Raw genomic sequence first — 9,441 nt, forward strand, 5'->3', positions numbered from 1 at the left:
ATACCTCCAATGTTATTGTTTTGCGATAGTCAATCCAAAAAATTGGTTGAGTATGGAGTTGCATGGTAGTCTAGACTTATAAGTCGTAGACATAATACCATTAAACAATTTCTCGCAACGGGAGTTGTCTCTGTTGACTATAAGGTCAGAGGATAACGTAGCGACCGCTAACCTAAAGGGTAACCTTTGGTTCTTGAGATTATACGAGGAATGGGTCTAAAGCCCTTGGTATATAAAATTCCATAGTGGATACCCAACCTAGCTGGCACCTAGGTTCAATGGGACAACTAAATTATGGAATGAGCGCGTCACTGTGGGGGTCCCCGACCCCTACCACTCCTCGTTAAAACAGTGACTCCCGATCGAGGCTAGCACACTAGTTCTTTAATGATTCGATTGTCATTTAACATATGCTGCGTATGCAATGTCAAATGGACATGTGTTGAGTTGCGGGAAACTCGAGAAAGAAGTATGGGTCGCTTCAAAGGAGAATTGAATTGGCTCAATTCTTTAGAAACTCTTGCAGAACCAGGCAGGTGTCCCACGACCAAAATGGGCACAGTCATGAGAACAGGACGTGGTTGGATGGTTCCTGTGTGAGATTTGTCAATGTCTACACAAACGGCAGTCGGTTCAAAGACATCGCGTTCTACTGTACAGCCAGTAGGGTATATAGATCTCACAAGGAAAGGTCCAAAGGGTTAAACCTACCTTTGCTATGCAGGAATCAACCGTTGAACACAGTTGTTTCCGTTTTCTAAAATACCCCGAAAACAATTTTCATTCATGTGGGGGCTTGTTGGAAAAAAATGGCAATAAATAGCATTTTAAGTGACCATTTTGTGGTATAAATATATGTAGGGTCCACATTCGATTTGGGTCGGGTCAAAGTGGATTCGGATTATTCGTAGTGAGACGAAGAGATCGATATATTATACGCTCAAAATGGATAATGAGTGAATGAGAAAATTGGTTCTCAAGGTGACCCATTTGAGATGGAATTTGTGTGAAAAAAGCTTTAAGTAAGCTTTTGTCCCACATTGGTTTGGGAAGAAGATTTCACCCACTATATATACAAGAGTCCTTTTATGACTAATTAACTTGTATAACATAGATACTCTCTCTCGCGCGCATGGGGGGTGTAAATCAAATCTCAAAATGAGGCTGAAAAGGCTTGACTCGTGTACGCCGGCACCTGCGGGCACGAATGTCGTTCGGAAATTGGCTGGCCTTGCGGGCTAAGTTATGCCGAATTCCCGAGCGATTTTTTCCATCTCAGGCCACTGCCTGCGAGCAGCAGCACGTGAGACATTGATGTCTCGACTGGGCAGTTCGAGACATCAGCGATGTCTCGCGATTGGCAGCGCGCGAGACATGCGATGTCTCGAGGTGCAGTTGCGATGGAAGCTCGCGATAGCGGTGATCTCCTGGTCGCACCTGTCGATCTCTTGCGGCTAAGAGTTGAACTCTCGAAGCTTGCACATGTCGATCAATCGTAGCTCTGAGTCACCTCTCGAAGGCGATCTTCCGCACGTAACTGCAGTGACCTCTCGAAAGAGACTCTGGCCAAAACGGTTCACTTCCGTAGTGACTGTTCAGGTGATTAACTCAATACGTTATGGAATTAATATGATTAATTCCAATATTTATTTTAGACTTAATTTCATGTTAGTGGCAAAGTTAATACTTGCTAGTGGGAGGAGGTTACAATGCCAGGAATGAATGCCACGATAAATGCCATTACTCCTTCATCTCATATATATTCTTCTAGGTGAGCAGCAGATTTAAGAAATATACACACGGAAGTGATATACCTATGTACGAAAATACTTTCTCCACCTCGAAAACTCTGCTCAACCTTCCTTCAAGCCACCTGTGTTCATCCCACGTTCTCGTTCGCCGGGTCCCGAGTTTGTGTGCTCAAACGCAAGGACCGTAGTACGTTTTATCCTAGGAAACCTAGGCCGCAACGCTCCAGCACCCCGGGAGGCAGTAAATAAGGTTTTAAGGACAAAGGCAACTTGACTCGTGCTTACAACTACCCTAAAGTCCGTCCCACCTATTCCAGGTTTATCTAACCTTTGTTGTAGGTTTAAATTCCTGGAATTGTATATATATATATATATATATATATATATATATATATATATATATTTGTTTTTTGTGGATTTTCTATTTCGTCCTTTTTCTTTGGTTTTCGAGAATTATTCCCAACAAGGTCAACACCTTAGTCAAGACCATTTTACTTGGAAGGTCCTACTTGTCGAGCATGAGCAAGGTGAGGAATCCTTAGTGTTAACACATGCCAAGTTTGCTTGTGGTCGAGCTTGGATAATAGGGGTCGCGTGCTTTCCCGAAGCTAAACGATAAGGTGTTAAAAGTTTTTCTACCCTGCCGAGCTCGTTCCTCACCATCTCTGAGTCCAAGAATACTTAATGGTCATGCCTTTCCAAATTATAATAGAGCCAGGCTCGAGGTGAATCAAAGCCTTATGTCGCAAAGTTCATATGTTACCAATGGCATGGCAAGCTCTAAGAGGATACTATTATATATACAAGACCTAGTTGAGTCTGAGCACGGGGGCACTTAGTTGAGTTTGATCACAAATATGCTTGGCTTGCACACCTCGCCAAATCCATATTATATTGAAGCATGCACATTTCATAAAAATCACAAGCTTCGACTACATAGACCAATAATCGTGATACTAAGGTGTAAAAAAGCCAAGCCTTGTTGAGCTCATCATTTGTTGATTCCAAGTAAGAAACCTAGGGCGACACATTGTCAAGTTTGTGTCTACCCGATGTCATGCGTCACAATGGTACAAATATGTGCCATGGTAGGATTGTTGGCAGCGATGAGTTAGCCGAACGAATTGGATAGTTCAAGCAAACTTTGTGTTGATCCTCGCAAATGGGAAGCCAATAGTCGGCTGAACGCGATATTGAGTTCGAACTAAGGACAATGAGCTCGAACATAAAACCCCGAAACCATTTCATTCGTGCTAAGGAAGCAAGTTAGATACACTATCTCACCTACATGGGGGAACTTAAGATTAAACGAAGAGGAAAGAAGTCTAATAGTTCAAATGCATGATCAAAGCAAGAGATAGAGTCGGTCAACCGGCACACCTAATATTCAAGCAAGTCGATCACCAATAAGCTAATTTTAGCCCTAGCATATCCCAAAAAGGGTTTAACATTAAGGTTGCTTCACTCATGCATAAAGTGAAACACAAGCTCAAGTTGGCCAACTTACATCCCATGTGAGGAATTCATTGCATGTAGTTAACCCCAACACTAGTCGAAGGGTTTGATTCCAGCTGAGTCAGCCTCATATCACCCCCCCCCCCCCCCACTTGCTTAAGAAAAGGTGTGATGTCAAGGTCTACCCATCCCACATCCAAAGGCAGAGGCTGACTTGGTTCACTCTTGTGCACATTTGGTAAGAGATGTGATGCTAAGATTGGCTCGCCTCACCCGAAAATAGGTCGAGGTTAGCCCGACTCATTTCCACACGTACTAAGTAGTAGTATGAGAAGTTGACATATAATAGAATGTCAAGCTCATTTCCATTGTGATTAACGAGTAAATGTGAAGATTAGGCAAAGAGTTGAGCTAGAGCTCATTCACTCCACTGTTCATGTTATGATAACCTTAGTGGATCAATGAAACTCATACTTGACTACCCCTTTTGCCGTCAAAACCTTGCAACTTAGAGAGTGGGGACTGATGATTGATATATTGGGCCCAACCCAAAGGGCACGGTGTTTCGCCTCAAGGTTGGCCAAGGTGGGCCAACCCAAGTTGGGGAGGTCTCGATCATTGTAATTTCTCTACTTGAAGGACACCCGGATCACGCATGGCAATGCTTGAATGCAACTTGTATAAAAAGTGGTTCACGTGTCTTGTTTAGACATGATCTTGTCCTATTAAAACACTAGTCTTATAATCTTTAAGCAATTAATACAAAGTTTGTGTTGTCTTTATTTCCCAAACACGAGGGGTTGTTTAGTTCATTTCTCTGTTTTTCCATTTTCAGTTTTCCATTTCTCCATTTTTCCAGTTTTCCTTCTCCATTCTTCTAGTTTTCCATTTCTCCATTCTTCCAGTTTTTCATTCCTTCTCCATTCTTCTAGTTGAAGGATTATGTGTGATTAACTTTGGACAACGGATGATAACTATTTGAAAGTCGAAGGACCGTAGGTGGTCAATAATAAGAATTTAATAATAATAATAATAATAATTGATAGTTGAAGGATCATGAGTGACTAACTTTGGACTAGGGATGGTAACAATTTAAAAGTCGAAGGACTATGGGTGGTTAATAATAAGAATTTTAATAATAATAATAACAATAATAATAAGAATTTAACAATAATAATAGTAATAATTATAATAATAGAAATTTAATAATAATAATAATATTAATAGTAGTAATAATAAGAATAAAAAATCTGAGCGTCACTGCAATAGAAATAGAAATTTAATAATAATAATAATAGTAAAAATTATATAAAAAAAAAAAAATCTGAAGCAAATTAAACATTGTAATACGGAGTAGTAATTATAAAAAATCGAAGTGAAATGGCCGGAACCAAGAGGGCTAAAGACTGCTGCGCATAGGAAGAGTCGAACCTAAGACCTAGAGTACTGTTCACCCATTTTTTTCCCATTCTTCCAAATGGAGAACTCAAATTTAGCTTTCTCCAAATTCCTTAAGAAAGGTAGAGAAAGGAGATGGAATTACACTTTGGAGAATAGATTTAGTAAACATCTCCATTTTTCTTTTTCCACTTCTCTAATTCTCCATTTTTTTTGAAAAATCCTCCATTTTTTTAAGTTACTAAACGACCCCTCTACTTGTCATTTACATTCGTTGATCCTTAGGTTTAATCAGATTAATTGATTTAGGTGGCCCGAGTTAATTTTCTCTATCAACACTGTTTCTATTTCTATAAGATAATAAGGCAATACTAATAATTACTGAAATACGTGTGCTTTTAATTTGGTACAAAATAAAAATGAGAATGGCAACAAATTTACAAATATAATCACGCGCGTATATTAGAACCAAGAAACAACAAAACCGGTGGCATTTGGCACACAACATTAAAAAAAAAAAAATACAAAACAATTTGTGTAATGAATTGATCTCTACTTAAGATAATAATATAATTAAGCATTTCTGCGGGTAACAGCATGGCTTCTGCTTCTTGCAAACGTAGTGATACTATGATCTTCATGACATTCATAAGGCTTGTCCTCATCAATGGTATCAATCCTTCCCAGTCCAATTACACTACTGTAACTTCTGTTCATACCTTCAAACCGGACCTTCTTCCCATTAGACGAAGAAGGCTTATCATCCCCATGTTTACTGCTTCTCCTCTTCGTGGTCGTCGATGATCTACACAGCGCTCCCAGGTTTTGGTCGCGAATATTCAGGTTGTCGGTCGCAGTTTTGTTGTTTGATCCCAAGTTTTCGAGCAATGTTTGGGAGATCTGTGGAGATATTGCGAGCACCATGTTATTGTTGGCAAGCTTTCCATCCAGGCTAACCATGCTATCAACGTAAAAGTCTCTGGCCTTGCTTAGAAACCTCTTTGGTGCGCCGATATATTGCCTCAACTTGCTCTGCTTCTTCATCTTGTCATTGCCCATAGCCATGTGTTGCAAGTTGCAGAATATCTTGATTATGTGTTCTTGAAAACTTTGATTTGATGGGATAGATGTGGTTTATGCATGTATATTTATACATGGGTAGTGTTTGAAGGTTTGTTTGTTTGTTTGTTAGTTTTTCATATGTATATGTTGAATGGTGTTTTTGACCGAACAAAGCGAGAAGATGAATTTTGACTAGTGAAGTAGTTTACATATTCTTGAATTATTAGGAGTCAAAGTTTTTGTTTACTTTGTATCATATATATATATAGGAAAATACTACATGTACTCCAATTACATACTCCCAATTTGTACTCCCTCTCCCAAACTTGTGATGTAGACATCTATGCTGGGACCTACATAATGAAAATATCCAATCCTTATTTGTCACATCAGAGAGTAAAAAGTTAGGGAGTATATGTAGTATAACTCGTATATATATTCATATAAACCAGAAGAGCAGTCCACTGTCCATTTCTATGCACATGGGCTTGACTCCTCTTATGTAGCATCAACTTTAATTTGGATCAGGAGCCCCCACCTAGATTTCAGTAATGTAACCTGCACAGCCTATTGGCAATTAATGAAAACTTAAAGAGCACTTCAGGTAGTACTGTACGTAGTTGTTGTACAAGCAATCTAAGCAAAGGCCTATGGCTGGTAATTAAATTTTATACATAGAGTTTATCTGATTGTTTGGGCATAAAATTGTAAAGTGATTTTTATAATGTAAAAGAATAAATAGGTGTGTCAAGATGGACCAAAGCTCGTGAGCTAACTTTGGATCCAATCATTATATGGTAGACCAGAGTTCACATGCAATGTTGACTATGATCTTAAATGGAGTCATTCCGTAATTCACATAAATGGTGCCTTTAATGGTGTTATTTTAAAAATTCATAACAATACAAAATATAAAAAGAAAATAAGAAATAAGAAAAAGGAAAGAACTTCTAGTAACAAATTAGTTCAAATAAATTATTTAACAAATATACTTACTAGTTATGCATAGAACAAAATTCATGAAAATAATAACAATAATAATATGAACTCTCATTTGGACAATTTGAACAATTATCAAATCATAGTTATCTCGTGACGACATATATTTAGAAACTTTTTTTGTTTGCTTTCGTGTTCTGTTACTATGGATGAGAAAGATGCTTTTGGATTATGGTTTTGAAGAAAAGGGTATGACCTTTCACTACGACAATACAAGTGCAATCAAATTGCTAAGAAATTGATGCAAGAATATTGAGAATGGGTAAAAGGCAAGAATATTGAATTATTGTACATTCCCATTGAGAAACGACTAGCATATATTTGTTAAAACCTTTGGATGTGTTGAGATTTAAGGTTAGCTGACATATGATTTGGAGAACAGATGTGCATACTGCTAATAGTTGTAATATGTGGTGGATGGAAAATAGGTTGAGTAAGATGTAATCTTCCTCGTGGGTTGTCGTTCTCTCAAAGGACGGCACGTGGGAGTCAAATAATGTGTAGCTAAGCACAAGACTGTAGAAGTGCCAAGAAGCTAGGTCTCAAAGCTAGAAAGAGCATCATCAAAGCAATAATCCAAAAGTAACAAGTACATGTAGAGAAAACAAGTAAACAAACACAGGTATAACCAAGATGAATGGATGGGACTTGGATTAAGCTTTCCTTGCTTGAATGTAATGAAAATTCCTAGGTAAGGAGTAGTCTAATGCACCAAATGTGATCCTTGAAAGATGTTTTGCCCATTTCCAAAGCCATAAACTCAGTCATTGGCTTATCAACTAATTTGAGTTCTACTTTTGTAGCAACTTTAGTTACTCTAGTCATTTATTATCGAACACCTTGTCTCCCCATCTTCTTCCCCTTTGTCTCTTGTCATAAGGTGGCAATTACAAGTGAAAAGGCTATTGTGTAGTCCCAATATCTTGCCCAATCATTATTGCATGAACCATGGTCCACACAATATCTTGCCCAATCATTATTGCATGAACCATGGTCCACATAGCTGTGTGGACCATCATTATTGCATGAACCATGGTCCACATAGCTGTGTGGACCAAAAATAAAAAGTACATTATTTTTGTACTGAAGGTACATTATTTTTGTACTGTAGGTACATTATTTTTGTATTGAAGGTACATTATTTGATATATACTATCAAATAATGTACCTACAGTACAAAAATAATGTACCTTCAGTATAAAAATAATGTACTTTTTATTTTTGGTCCACACAGCCTGTGGACCATGGTCCATGCAATAATTTGCCTATCTTGCCAACCACACACCCCCAAGACCTCTTGGATAATGCGCACGTTCATTGCGCACGAGTCTATACAAAGTCCACTTCCAACAAAGATTCCTATATATCAATGTATCCCATTACTTCCTAATTGCAATTCAATTCATTCATGCATCCTCACAAGTCAACCTAATCCAGTTCCCTAAGAATCTAGTCACACATTGTCACATATACATAACTAGAATGGAAGGTAAATGGATACATGATGAAAGCAATTAAAAGAAAGTAATTAACTTGAGATTGAAAAGTAACAATACTTAGCTCAATGTAATCCATGTATTTCTTCAACAATTACAATTGAATCTCCCAATATCTTAGGCACAAGTTGTCAAGTTGGAACCTAAAACTCAAGAGAAAATATCTACAAGAGTCAAAAGTACAAAGCTAGAAAAAGTACCAAATGGCAAAATACCTCTATTCTCCTTCAACACAACTATTTATACCCTAAATTTTCGGAGCCGATACTGATGGATATGAGTATTAGCAAACAGAGTATGAATAGTTGTAGACTCGTTTGCTAAGAGCTCGTAAACAAGCTCATTTGTGTTCGTTTAATAATGTCCATGAACAATCTCGTTTAGTATTCATTTAATAATATATATATATATATATATATATATATATGATCGCATTCAGGTGAGAACCACCCGCCCAGAAGAGAACTGAGAACGCTTCGCAGCCGCTCACGTGTCCAGGTGTAGTTGCACCTAACGTTATAACTAGGTGCACCTAGGTGTATGAATATTAACAAGGTAAATTACTTGCACTTGTAAGTGAAAATAGATGCACAAGTGCAAGTAAAATGTATTACAGGTGCAAGTAAAATGTACATTGAGCATCAATACTAAGTGTACCTAATGTTATAACTAGGTGCACCTAATGTTATAATTAGGTTGCACCTAGGTGCATGAATGTTAAGAAGGTAAATTACTTGCACTAGTAAGTGAAAATAGGTGCACAAGTGCAAGTAAAATGCATTACAGGTGCAAGTAAAATGTATTACCGGTGCAAGTAAAATGTATGCTGAGCTCAATACTAAGTGCACCTAATGTTATAACTAGTTGCACCTAACGTTATAAGTGGTGCACCTAGGTGCATGAATGTTAACAAGGTAAATTACTTGCCCTTGTAAGTGAAAATAAGTGCACTTGTATGTGAAAAATAGATGCACTTGTAAGTGAAAATTATGTGCACTTGTAAGTGAAACTAGGTGCACTTATAAAACAATTACTTAAACCAAAGTTCGAGTTATTACGAAAATGCCACCTCGTTGTTTTTTTTGAATTACATCTGATTCGTTGATCTAGACACGTGGACGGCTGCGAAGCGTTCTCATTTCCTTCCTGGGTGATAGTTCGCACCTGAGCGCGCCCCTATATATATATATATATATATATATATATATATATATATATATATATATATAGGATCGCGTTCAGGTGCGTACTGGCCGCCCAAGAGAGAACTGCGGACGAAT

Source organism: Ipomoea triloba, chromosome 2, assembly GCF_003576645.1.
Source record: "Ipomoea triloba cultivar NCNSP0323 chromosome 2, ASM357664v1".
Lineage (NCBI taxonomy): Eukaryota > Viridiplantae > Streptophyta > Magnoliopsida > Solanales > Convolvulaceae > Ipomoea > Ipomoea triloba.